Here is a 13,430-nt window from a genome sequence, read left to right as displayed (position 1 = left end):
TTGTGGTTCCTAACGATGAGGAACATGGGACAAGCATCCTATCTCATTTTCTTTACATAATAAAGTCAAGATGAATTTTTAACAGACAAAATCCACCAGAAATACCATTAGGAATTACTTAAAATTCCTATTTTCAAAAGCAATTAATAAAAAAATAAATTTGAAGAAACCTAAGCTATAAAGTTAGGGTTTCCCAGGTGGTGCAGTGGTAAAGAACCCACCTGCCAATGCAGGAAACATATGTTCGATCCCTGGGTCAGGAAGATTCCCCTGGAGGAGGAAATGGCAACCCAGTCCAGTATTCTTACCTGAAGAATCCCATAGACAGAGGAGCCTGGTGGGCCACAGTCCATAGGGTTGCAAAGAGTCCGACACAACTGAAGAGACTTACATAGTAGAGATTAAAAGAATATGGGTAACTCTAGAGCCATAAATTTGAAAATCTAGAGGACACAGATAATTTCCTAGCAAAATACAAGCTATGATACCTAATCCATAAGTAAACCTAAAGATCAATAACCATAAGAGATTAGAAAGTCCAAAATGGTATTTCAGGCTGAGTTTGTTCTGACCTTTAATGAAAAGATAATTTCTATGTTTTAAAACAATTTCAGAGCAAGAGACAAAGAAGAAAATACCACAGTTACCTTATAAAGCTAGTTTCACCTTACCCACAATTCTGAAAAGGAAAAACAAAAGCTCCCCACTCCTACCACAAACCAAAAGGTCAGTTTCTCCTTTCAAAAATGAAAATATTCTAAGCAAAACAGTGGCTCCTTAAACCCAAAGCAGTATTAAAGGAATTATATTCCACTGCTGTACTAAAAAGTACTCTTGAATGCAAACTATACAGCCCAAGTCTAAATGCCTTAAACAAGAAAGGGAATTTATAGATTCATAAAACAAAAGAGTCCAGGGTTTGGAATTCAGGCATGGTGGCAAGCAGGTACTGAAATGCTCTCAGCACTTTCTCAGTCTCCACCTGCCCTTTCCCTAGGGTTGGCTGTGTGCTCAGAAGGAATCTCCTAAAAATACATCCAAAAGCTGGAAGCTTAGCAGCCTTAGTGGTCAGTGTGTACGTTCTAAATGCTACAGCCCCAGGCCTGGCTGGCCGTGCAGCATAAGGGAGAGAGAAAAACTTAGTTCTGTTAAACATCATGTATTTACTTGTTCCCAAAACCTAGGTTACCCTGAAAAATATCCAAGTTTCATTTTAGAAATAGGATTCTGGAAAAGTGGTAAATCAATCAAGAAAATCTGTTCCAGGGACAAATCAAAGGAGAAAAATCATACGATCTTATAAATAGATCTCAACCAGTGCCTCAAATTTAGCAGGCATTCATGGTAAAAACTCTCAGTCACTTTTTAGAATAGGAGAAAATGACTTAAAGCTGATAAGGCTTTTACCCAGCAAATATCAAAAGCAAATACCATTTAAAAAATATTTATTTATTTGTTTGGAAGGGCTGCTCTGGGCCTTTGTTGCTGTGCATAGGCTTCGTTTGGTACTTGTGATACATAGTCTTGGATGTGAGATCTTCCTGGACCAGATATCGAACCTCTGTCACCTACACTGTCAGGTGGATTAACCACTGGACCACCAGGGAAACCCACAAATACCATTTTAACTGGAGAAATATGAAGGCAGTTCCACTAAGATCAGGAATGACACAGAGTTATCCACACCCATGGCCACTGTTTTAGGAGCGCTTGCTAATTTAAAGATAAGAAATGACTGCAAACTGTGTAAATACTGGAGAAGATAGAACTGTCTTTCCAAAGGCGATCAAATATCTAAAAACAATCTAAGAGACTACACTAAAAATGATGGGAATTAAGAGTATTTGTTAAAAAAAAAAATACAGAAGAAATGCCCCATGTAAGTGATTTAAACAACCATGAGGAAAGAGACACAGATGTATAGAACAGACTTTTGGACTCTATGGGAGAAGGCGAGGGTGGGATGATCGGAGAGAACAGCATTGAAACATGTATATTATCAAGTGAGAAACAGATCGCCAGTCCAGGTTGGATGCGTGAGACAAGTGCTTGGGGCTGGTGCACTGGGATGACCCAGAGGATAGGATGAGGAGGGAGCTGGGAGGGGGGTTCAGGATGGAGAACACACGTAAATCCATGGCTGATTCATGTCAATGTATGGCAAAAACCACTACAATACTGTAAAGTAATTAGCCTCCAACTAATAATTGGGAAGAAAAAATAAGGATAAGAAAAACTTGAAAAAAAAAAAACCACAACCACCACCACCATGAGGGCACGACTTTCTGAGTCTGCTTATGAGTTTATTCACAACTCTACTCTTTTTCCATCTAACAAACACTTTATTTGTTTCACTAAAGAGTATTTGTTGCATTGGTTATAACAAGTATGATACTGTGCTGTGCTTAGTCGCTCAGTCCTGTCTGATTCTCTGTGACCCCATGGGCTATAGCCCACCAGGCTCCTCTGTTCATGGGTATTCTCCAGGCAAGAATACTGGAGTGGGTTGCCATGCCCTCTTCCAGGGGATCTTCCCAACCCAGGGATCAAACCCAGGTCTCCTGCATTGCAGGTGGATTCTTTACCACCTGAGTCACCATGGAAGACCAAGAATGCTGGAGTGGGTAGCCTATCCCTTCTCCAGGGGATCTTCCCAACCCAGGAATTGAACTGGGGGCTCCTGCATTGCAGACAGATTCTTTACCAGCTGAGCTACCCAGGAAGCCCAAATATGATACTAGTAACAACCAATTAAAAATAAAAATGGCAAAAATATTCTATTTAAAGTAATGATAACAAATAAAAGACAAGAGATTAAACATGGAAATTTAATGACCTATGTGAAGCTATGTATAAAACGCGATTAAATGGCAAAAACTCAGGTACAGGAAATGTGGGTCATTCTCTCTGGCACCCATACCACACAGCCCTCCTCCCAGACTGGAGAATCTTTCTGTGAATCTTCCACTTTTCCCAGAAAGGCTTCCCTGGCCAGCACTCCAGAGAGAGAGCAGGCAGGTGTCCCAGGCTCCACCCGTGGGACGTGATACATCTACAGGGCACTCTAAGTGGGAGCTTGAGGCGTGCACCGAACCAGTTTCAGCCCAGCTCTGTAAGGAGCAGACATGAACTTCCAGAAGGGCAGGAGCTGGACTCTGGGGGCAGAGTCCAGAGCCCATGGTCAGCTTGGTCAGCCACAAGCCCAGGGCTGATGACAGGGTCACTCCCAATAGCAGCTCCTCAGTGTGATTTGGAATACTGCTCCTTTCCTGGCTTTGTAGCCTCCAAATCTGAATTCTGGTCTTCCTGGAGACTGACCTTTAGGGGGTCCTATAATAACTCCTTCAGAAGGATAACAGCTCCAGTTGTTTCTTTGAAACTCAGAACTGGAACTGATACATACGGCCTGAAACTGTGGAGGGCACAGTTGGCTCCCACGTGGAAATATGTGACATCTCTGAAATGCTGGTCCTTGCCAGAGACGCACAGATGGCTCAGTGGTAAAGAATCTGCCTGCCAATGCAGGAGATGCAGGTTTGATCCCTGGGTTGGGAAGATCCCCTGGAGAAGGAAATGGCAACCCACTGCAGTATTCTTGCCTCAAGAATCTCATGGACAGAGGAGCCTGGTGGACTACAGTCCATGGGGTCGCAAAGATTTGGACACAACTGAGCACTCACCCACTCTGGAGTCCAAGCAGAGTCCCAGGGGGGTGGATGTGCAAAAGTGTTTTAAAGACTATTTGGAATAATAAACATTAAATAATTAAACCCCCAAATTGGGAAAGAATGATAACCGGAGAAGTGGATGTCTTAACAGACATAAAACTCAGCTGAGGACATCTAGGTGGCTTGAAATAGTTGCCATCTCTTTCAGATGCTCAACTGGACTGAGGTCCCTGGTCTCCCTCACCCACTGGTGACTCTGGTAAAGATTCCAAGACCTGGAGAGAAAAGTCTAGTTGGAATAGTTTGGCTGAGCACCAATGATGCACACATCGGGGCGGAGGTAAGCTGCCTCCAAGAACACAGGACAAATATCCTTCCAAAAGCTGCTCTGGCTTAGAGTCCAATCAACCCATAAAAGTAAGCTATAGGGTCTTCCCTGGTGGTCCAGTGGCTGAGAATCAGCCTGCAAATCAGGGGACACAGGTTCAATCCCTGGTGAGGGAAATAAAATCCCAAATCCTTTGGGACAACTAAGCTTACAAGTCACAACTACTGAAACCCATGCACACCCTAGAGCTGTGCTCCCCAACAAGAGAAGCCACTGCAATGAGAAGCCTGCGTACCACAACTAGAGAGCAGCCTCTGTTTGCTGAAACTAGAGAAAGCCTAGGCAGCAACAAAGAACTAGTGCAGCCAAAAATAAATAAATAAATAAATTTAAAATGAAGCCACAAGGAAAGCACCAAGCGGGTGTCTTCCTCTCTCCTTCCCATGGAAACATACACGCCCTGAGCTCCCCCTGAAGTTGGCACAGCCCTCAAGCAGGAGTCAGTGCCTGGGGCTCCACTGAGTCCTTGAGCTCTTAGCACCGGGACAAAGTCTGGCTCTCCCGAGCGAGCCTGTGTCCCCACATCTCAAAAGCCTCGAGGAATGATTGCATATGAACACAGCCCCACCTTGGCATTGACACTGAGGCTACTAACATAAATGGCTACATAGCTTTCTGGGGAGGGAGAAAGGAGAGACTGGGCTTGGGGGGGGCGATGGGGGAGAAGGATGGTTCAGCACATCGAATGACCCGTTATCAACCCCAGGGGATGGACGCTGGCATTAATCTTGTCCTTCCGTTACTTCACTGAGGCTGTGATTAATTCTGAGACAAATTCTGGAAGCCTTCTGATGAGGTCCCTGACCTCCGCGTCTCGGTGTGTGGGGGCTGGCAGATTTATCTCAGGATGTCCCTCCGTGCTCGGGTCACTGGAACTCACATGACAGAACTCTGTGGTGATTTTGCATGAATCTCTTTGCAGCATTGAAAAGCCAGCCTGGCCCCCCACCCCCCTAATTTATGGCCCGTCAGCCTGACAGGGAGGAGAAAGGGCCCAATGGAAAGGGAAGGCCCAGGGGCCCATGTGTGTGATGCTTCAGCCATGCCCAGCCTTACACTGAGTGGGGTGGGGGTCCTCAAGGCTGGGTTTGACCAGTTTTCCTCCAGCACCTGTGGCTTCAAACAGGCCAGGACCCTGAAAGTTCCCGCTAGGCTTGTTCTTCCGTTGTTGTTGTTCAATTGCTAAGTCACGTCCGACTCCTTGTGACTCCATTGACTGCAGCAACGCCAGGCTTCCCTGTCCTTCGCTTTCTACAGGAGTTTGCTCAAACTGGTGTCCATTGAGTCAGCGATGCCATCCAGCCACCTTATCCTCTGTCGTCTCCTTCTCCTCCCGCCCTCAATTTTTCCCAGCATCAAGGTCTTTTCCAATGACTCGGCTCTTTGCACCAGATGGCCAAAGTACTTGAGCTTCAGCTTCAGCATCAGTCCTTGAGTTCTTCCCAATTCATTAAAATTTAAATTTCCATCTTTAAACTGACAGATTTTTTGTCCTCATATTGCTTTCATGATGCTGCTTTCCTCTGTCAAGGAAGCTTGACAGTGATGGTGGACCAATGTTTCTGAATCCCACTTTGCACATAATTAAGTGCACTGGAACACAGGCGTGCTGCTGATGATAGCAAAGCGCTGCTCTGTTCTCTGGTTCTCATTGCACTTTAGAACATGCATCACAGGATCAATGGGGAACATCTACTAACAAAATTTCCTTAAAACCCAAAGTCTGTTGAGGATCTAAGGTTCTGTGTGTTTTTTAAAATTGTGTGTGTGTATAAAACATCTAAGGCAAACAATATCTAATTCCCCGAAGACAGAACTTTTATTATAAAAAGCATACAATTAAGCTTTTAAACCTTCCCTGACCTTTCAGGGAAAACTAGGACCTGCTTTTTATTCAGATCATCAGACATATCACCTTTATTTTGGTCTTGATTTCATCACAGTCTATCTGTTTGCTAATTTAGCTGTTGTCTCTGCAACAGATGCTCAAATTATTTGTGGAATAATAAATCTAACAGAGGGCACAGACTTTACATTTTTCATCACATTAGTGCCGCTGCGAGAGAGACAGGCAGAGAGAGACAGACAGAAACAGAAAGACAGAGAGAGATAGAGAGGGACAGAGACAGGGAGAGACAGAGAGAAAGACAGAGACAGACAGAGACAGGGAGATAGAGAGATAGAGATAGAGAGTGACAGAGACAAAGAGACAGACGGAGACAGACAGGGAGAGACAGAAAGAGAGAGATAGAGAGGAGGGGAGAGAGAGAGAGACAGAAGCAGAGAAAAAGGGACAAAGAGACAGGCAGAGAAAGAGACAGAGATAGGAGAGAGAGCACTAATCTACAAGTGGAGAATCTGAAGGGGCCATTGTAACCTTCCTGTCAGGGAGCCAGTTGTCCCCATAGGACATGGCAACAATTTCTGCCATCCTAGGAGTCTTTACAAGATCTTTTTGTTCAAATGACACTTTCAAGGGCAGCAGAAGTTGATAAATTATGAATGTTCACAGCAGCCTCCCTGCTGATCAGGGAAACGAGGCTGCTGGTCTTGAGATGTTCCCACCACAGGAGAGGCCTGGAGCCAGCTGGACCGCGGGGGTGGGGACTTCATCTCCTCCCTGCCTTTTGTTAACGATGCAGAAGTGTGTTTTGGGGGCCAGACTCTGAGAAGTCATTAGTTAGCGTTGTAATCAATGCAGAGCCCTGCTTGGCCTACAGAAGCGGAGAGAGGGCAGAACACAGTTAACAGGAACACAAGGCGCATTTAGCATTTCTGTTCTGCAGAGACCCAAGTGAGGATGTTTGGAATAACAGAAACATCATAAAGAACTAAAATGAGGTTCTGAGGCCAAATTAACTCGGGAAATAGTGGTTTAGAAAATGAACCAGGGGCTTCGCTGGTGGCTCAGTGGTAAGGAGTCCACCTGCCAGTGTAGGAGACACGGGTTCAATCCCTGGTCTGGGAAGATCCAGGAGCAACTAAGCCCATGCACCACAGCTACTGAGGCTGTGCCCCAGAGCCCGTGCTCTGCAACAAAAGCAACCGCAGCAATGACAAGCCTGCGCACTGCAACTAGAGAACAGCCCCTGTTCGCAGAAACCAGAGAAAGCCCGCACAGCAACGAAGACCCAGCACAGCCAAAATAAAATTAATTATATTTTTTAAAAAACAAAAACTGAAACAGCCTCTCTCCTGCGTGGCTCGTCTGTCAATCTTCCCCTGCTTGTCACCACCACATGGGAGGGGACCAAGGACCCGGGTTGACTGTATTCTTGTCCTCCCCCCCACCCCAACCTCCCTCCTTCTTTCTAAAATAATCCATCCATCACATCGTCCACACCAAACACTCCCAAGAGCCACTGGGAGAAAAGGGGGAGGAGGAGTGGAGGGGCTGCTTTCTCTCCTGGGCCCCAGCTGTCGGGGTGACCACAGGGCGGTGGGGCTACCCCAGGCTCGGCCTCCCACCCTGGGACTGCTGTGTGACAGACACAAATGCCTGTCAGCCTGTGTTGGTTCATTCTTTGAGCGTAACGAACCATCCATCAAGAAGAGCATTTTCATTGTTTTCTGGTCTCTAGTCCAACATAAAGGTATGTGACCTTCAGTGGTGACCTTCAGAGTTACGAAAAAGTCCTGCTCAGAGTGCCGCCGTGCTTCTCTGGGTGAAACTGGAAGCCCCCCTCAGCACCAGAGCTCTGGCGAGTCCTTAAGGAACGACTTCTGCTCATTGTTTCAGTGGTGTGAACACACCAGAGACAGGGCTAGAGATAAAATATCTTATCTTCAGGGGACAGATAAGAACCAAGATGGGAGGACGTGAGCAGGGCACATGGACACTGAAGTTTTAAAATTTCATTTTAATCTTGGGGTGGGGGCAAGGGGAAGAGGATACTCACCTAGTGTGAGGGTGAAACTGGGGAACGGCACATAAGAATTTCAGTTCCTGGCTTTGCTTGAAGTTTCCCAGGGTTCCCAAGGCCCCTGGGTCCTGGGCTGGAGTGAGATTGCTTCTGGCTTCTTCCTCAGTTGCTGAGGGAAGGGGATGTGTTTTCTCCTTTCTGTGAGGTGAGGGGCCCTCCCCTCTGCTCTCCATCTGCTACAGCCAGACTCCTCACCTGGCACTTTGGTGCCCAGGACCTTGGTCTTGGCGAGTTTGCTGCTTTGACAGTGGGCATCTCACAGGCTCTGGGGGATGTGGTCACCAGAGTAACTGGTGCTCCCATCAGGTAAGTCACTAACACCCTCAAGAATCAGCCCATCTCAAGTACTGTTTTTCCTTCTAGAGAGCACGCTTCCAGCAGATATTGGTGACATTCTTGTTCTGTGACTCAGTCATGTCCAACTCTGCAATCCCATTGGCTGCAGCACAGCAGGCTTCCCTGTTCTTCACCATCTCCCAGACTTTGCTCAAACTCATGTCCATTGAGTCAGTGATGCTATCCAACTATCTCATCCTCTGTCAGCCCCTTCTCCTCCTGCCCTCACTCTTTCTCAGCATCAAGTTCTTTTCCAATGACTCGGCTCTTCGCATCAGGTGACCACAGTATTGGAATTTCAATTTCAATTTCAGCATCAGTCCTTCCAATGAATATTCAGGGTTGATTTCCTTTAGGATTGACTAGTTTGATCTCCTTGCTGTCCAAGGGACTCTCAAGAGTTTTCTCTAGCACCACAGTTTGAAAGCATCAATTCTAGCAGATATTAGAGGTCTGCTAACTGTGATACTGGCTGAGCTGGCCTGGCTGCAACAGGTGCCCCTGGGGCCAGGGTGAGGTGTGGGGGACAGAAGGGTCACCTGGGAGGCTGGCCCTGGAGCACATGGACCTCAGCTCCCTGCCAGGCCAGCCCCCTCCATCTGAGGGCACATGCTCTGGAGATGGTGTGGCTGACAGCACTGGGGAGGATGCCGGAGGGGGTTCATCACAGCTGATGCCTGCCCCTCCCAGCTCCCTCCCTGCCCTGTTCCCTGACACATGCAACCCCAGCTCAGAAGACAGAAGGGTCCACACAGGAGAAGAAGCTTACACTGTGTTGATACTTGGGGGTCTCCTGAGGAGTGCTGGGTGATGGATCAGGGTCCCTGTTGTCAGGACAGACATGGTTAAGCTCCCAGGAAATGCAGCAACCATGAGCAGTCATGGGAGGCAGGGCAGTGAATCAATCTTGCCCATGGCTTTCACTCAGATCTAGGTATTGGAATAAGGCAACATGATCCAGTGGTGGCTGGAGACTGGAGGGATGTGAAAAGGTCCCCAAGTGTCCCAGCCATGAAGTCACATGAACAGAACCATGCGAGGACAGTGCCAGGCAGGTGTCAAGTCCAGCGGGAAGAAATCCCTGGGTCTGAGTCCTTCCAAGTCCACAGAGGCTAGGGACACACGGCCAGGGCTGAGATGGCCAGCTCCGTGCACTGCACGCCCCCGGGCTTCCTGCTCTCAAACTCTAGTTACCTTCAGACCTGGTCTCTGCTGCTCCCCAGCATCACTCAGGCCCCAGCCCACCTGTCACCTGCCCAGAGAAGACTGGGCTACCTCCACACACCAGACTGCTCCTTTTCTTATAGTCCTTCCTGTTACCTGTTTCTTCTGTTAGCTCCTCTGTCAACCACCTCTCTGCCTATAATGTGAGCCACACAGAGGATACAGAGCCAGAACTCGTTTGACTTGTCACAGCACCCAGGACATTTCAGACATGGGGCTCTGCTTCTGTGTTTCTGTGAAAATATATCATCCAACGAATGTAAGAGGAATGGACACAGGACAGGTGAGGATTTATATGGAACCACTGTTGGCTGGGCTTCCCTGGTGGCTCAGGGGTAAAGAATCCACCTGCCAGTGCAGGAGATGTGGGTTCAATCCCTGGGTCAGGAAGATCACCTGGAGAAGGAAGTGGCAATCTACTTCAGTATTCTTGCCTGGGAAATCCCATGGACACAGGAGCCCGGTGGGCTACACACCATGGGGTCACAAATGAATCAGATACAACTTAGTGACTCAACAATAACTATTGGCTTACTTTAAACATATCAGTTCTTGTTTCGCTGAGAATGTCTTCTTTGCTGGGGAACTTTGGGATTTGGACTTGACTTTCAAATTGCTGTGTTAGCCATGACATCCGTTTGCTGATGATAATGACAAATTCACATGCAGATGAACTAAAAGAGAACTGTGTTACTATAGAGGGGACAATTCTGTGTCATCATGACAAACTGCAAAGAACTGTCCAATACCAAATTTCCTGTAAGCCAAGAGAGGCTGAGACTCTTCTTGACCCATGATTAGTAGAATAAAATCTACAGCTCTCGGCAACAATGGAAACCTGGAAGGAGATTGTGGTTGAGGAGACTCTGAGTGGACCTGTGTACTTTCTGCTAAGTTTTCTTTCATCTTTAAAGCCGGGCATTTTCAACAACCCCAGCCGAAGGCTGTATCCTCTCCTCATTTACTATTCATCATGATGAAGCTGAATCAGGGTTGCCCTGGTTACGGTGGAGCTCCTCTGAGGTCTGTGGCTTCGTAATTAGTGTTGGCTTGGTTACTGGGTGCTTTCAATTTTGAGATTAGAGTGCTGGTAATAAATGCGGCTACAAGCATCATGAAAAATTTCTAACAGGCTCTGGAAAGAATAAGATAGTCATAAAATCAAGGTCCTCCTCCAAAATGGACCATTGAGGAGCTGTGGTCCTGACAAACTTAGTAATGAGAAATAAAATGGTAGAGGTTTCCCAGGTGGCTCAGTGGTAAAGAACCCACCTGCCAATGCAGAGACATGGGTTTGATCCCTGGGCCGGGAAGATTCATTGGAGGGATAGCAACCCACTGCAGGATGCTTGCCTGGAGAATTCCATGGACAGAGGAGCCTGGCAGGCTGCATTCCATGGGGTCGCAAAAGAGTTGGACACGACTGAGAGACTGAGCATGCAAAAATAACAGAAAACTTTTTACACACTGCTATATTTAAAATGGATAACCACAAAGACCTACTGTATAGCACATGGAACTCTGCTCAATGTTATGTGCCAGCCTGGATGGGAGGGGCGGGGTTTGGGGGAGAATGGATACATGTATGTGTATGGCTGAGTCCCTTTGCTGTCCACCTGAAACTATCACAACATTGTTAATTGGCTATGCCCCAATACAAAATGTTTCCGATGTTAAAAAAAAATTAAAGAAGTAAGAAAAAATAAAAAACAGTAACTGAATCATGAAACCATTAATTAGATGACTTCAGCTAAATGAATTGGGCTCTCACACGCAGAATGTTAAGTCTGTTATCAAGACCCTGCTTGGGCCAGCATTCCGTAAATGTTCTTTGAGTCCCTGCCATAACCTCATTCTGGACCCCAGGAGAAGGTGGGGTCCTGGGGAGCGTGGAGGACTGGAAGAAGGGAGGATGACAAGGGATGTGGCCTAAGAACAAGTTTCCAGAAAAGAAGACAGGGTGGTGCCCTGAGCAGGCAGGAAGCAGACTGGACGGTCAGAACTCAGTCTGGTCCCTGTGCAGAGGCCCAGCACCCTCACCAGGCTGAGATAAGGGTACCCAGCTGCAGGAATCCAAAGTGTCTGTGAGCATCTGGGGACAGATGTCCTATGTCCGAAGCCTGGTCTTTACGTTGCCTGGAGTTGAGGTTGGTCTGCTGCCAGGGGGTGAAAGGGACAAAGGGCACATTTAGGGTGACAGAGTCTGAGATGCTATCCCCGTGCCTACACTTGTAAGGGACATGCAGAGTTCGAGGGCCTCTAGGATTCGTTTGTGCCCCAAGTGGTCCCTAGAAGAGCTAGGAGAACTCTGAGCAGCTGGATCTGTAGGGGAGGTCCCGGGGAGGATCTCAGACCTCAGCAGCTAGCGTCAGCCCAGGCTACAGCAGGGTGGGCCAGGAGCCAGCACAGAGCAAGTGCCACCCCGCCCACTTCCCACTTCCACTGCTGTGATGCTCAAGTCTGGGCCCCCAGACCCAGATGCCACCAGGGATGGAAAAGTAGAAGATGGAGAGGGGAGAAGTGCTGAATACGTCCTGGAATGAGGTAACATTAACCCTGGAAAGACTGTTCTCAGCTGATAAGAGACCAATATCACAATGCAGTGATAAGGGTCATGTTTATTTTTCCTACATCAGGGGACACAGGCCAAATCAAAGGGAGGTATAAAAAATGAAGAATGTGTTTCTGCAGTTCTGAGGCACCCTGTAAAAATGTCAACACACCACGTAAAACATAGGTCAAAAGAATTGAGACCAAACATCGTTCATAAGCATAAATATAAATAGGCTAAACTTATCAATTAAAGGAAACAGAGATCTTTAAAACATTAAGCTATATGAAATCAGCCAGACACAAAAACACACATATTGTATGATTTCACTCCTTGTGAGGTCCCTAGAGGTATCAAAAATCTCAGAGGCAGAAAGTAGATGGTGTTTTTCAGGAGCTGGGGGAGAGAGGAGGAGGGTAGTTAGTGTTTAGTAGAACAGTTTCTGTTTGGGAGGACGAAAAAGTTATGGAAACGGACAGTGGTGACAGCTGCACATCAGTGTGACTGTACTTAATGCCGCTGAATTTCATGATTACAAATAGTTAAAATGGTACATGTTATGTGTATTTTACCACAATAGAAAAAAAAGAGGAAAAAGACTTCTACCTTTATAAGCTGATTAAAATGCCACTTAATTATTAACTCATACGTGTAATCAAGAAAAAAATCAAGATGAGATGTTCTCCCCACACCTACACTCATAAGGGACCTGTGGGATGAAAGCGGCCCTAGAATTTATTATCATTGTTACCATTGATATAATAGACAAAACTTTTCTTACAGAGAAATATAAACTTTTAAAAATATTAGACAATATTTATGGAAGAATACTAAGGACTATTTTAACCCACAAGGTTCCTAAGTCCATAGGATTCTCCAGGAAAGAATACTGGAGTGGGTTGCCATATCCTACTCCAGGGGATGTTCCTGACCCAGGGATCAAACCTGCGTCTCCTGTGGTTCCTGCACTCAGGCAGATTCTTTACTGTTGAACCACCAAATTTCCTATTTATACTCATGGCTTTAAAATTGTTCAATGCCCAAAGAGATCACAGGCATGAAAAAATGAAAGATCTGCTAAATAACTAAGTATCATTCAAATATCAGCAACCCCAGACAATTTGATTGATGAATCTTTTCAAAGAGCCATGAAATAGATAGTCCCCTTGGCATTTATATCATTGCATGTATGTTAGTCCCTCAGTCAAGTCTGACTCTTTGTGACCCCATGGACTGTAGTCTGCCAGGCTTCTGTGTCCATGGGATTCTCCAGGCAAGAATACAGGAGTGGGTTGCCATGCCCTCCTCCAGGGGACCTTCCCGACCCAGGGATAGAACCT

General features: G+C 46.5%; 1 protein-coding gene across 1 annotated transcript in view; it reads right to left on the bottom strand.

Moving 5' to 3' along the window:
• Nucleotides 1–13,430, bottom strand: part of FAM189A1 (family with sequence similarity 189 member A1) — a 240,997-nt gene that overhangs the window by 37,547 nt on the left and 190,020 nt on the right. The window lies entirely within an intron of this gene.

This window comes from Cervus canadensis, chromosome 17, assembly GCF_019320065.1.
Source record: "Cervus canadensis isolate Bull #8, Minnesota chromosome 17, ASM1932006v1, whole genome shotgun sequence".
NCBI classification, from domain to species: domain Eukaryota; kingdom Metazoa; phylum Chordata; class Mammalia; order Artiodactyla; family Cervidae; genus Cervus; species Cervus canadensis.
Note: the sequence above shows the minus strand (reverse complement) of the source record. Positions and strands in the feature narration are given on the sequence as shown.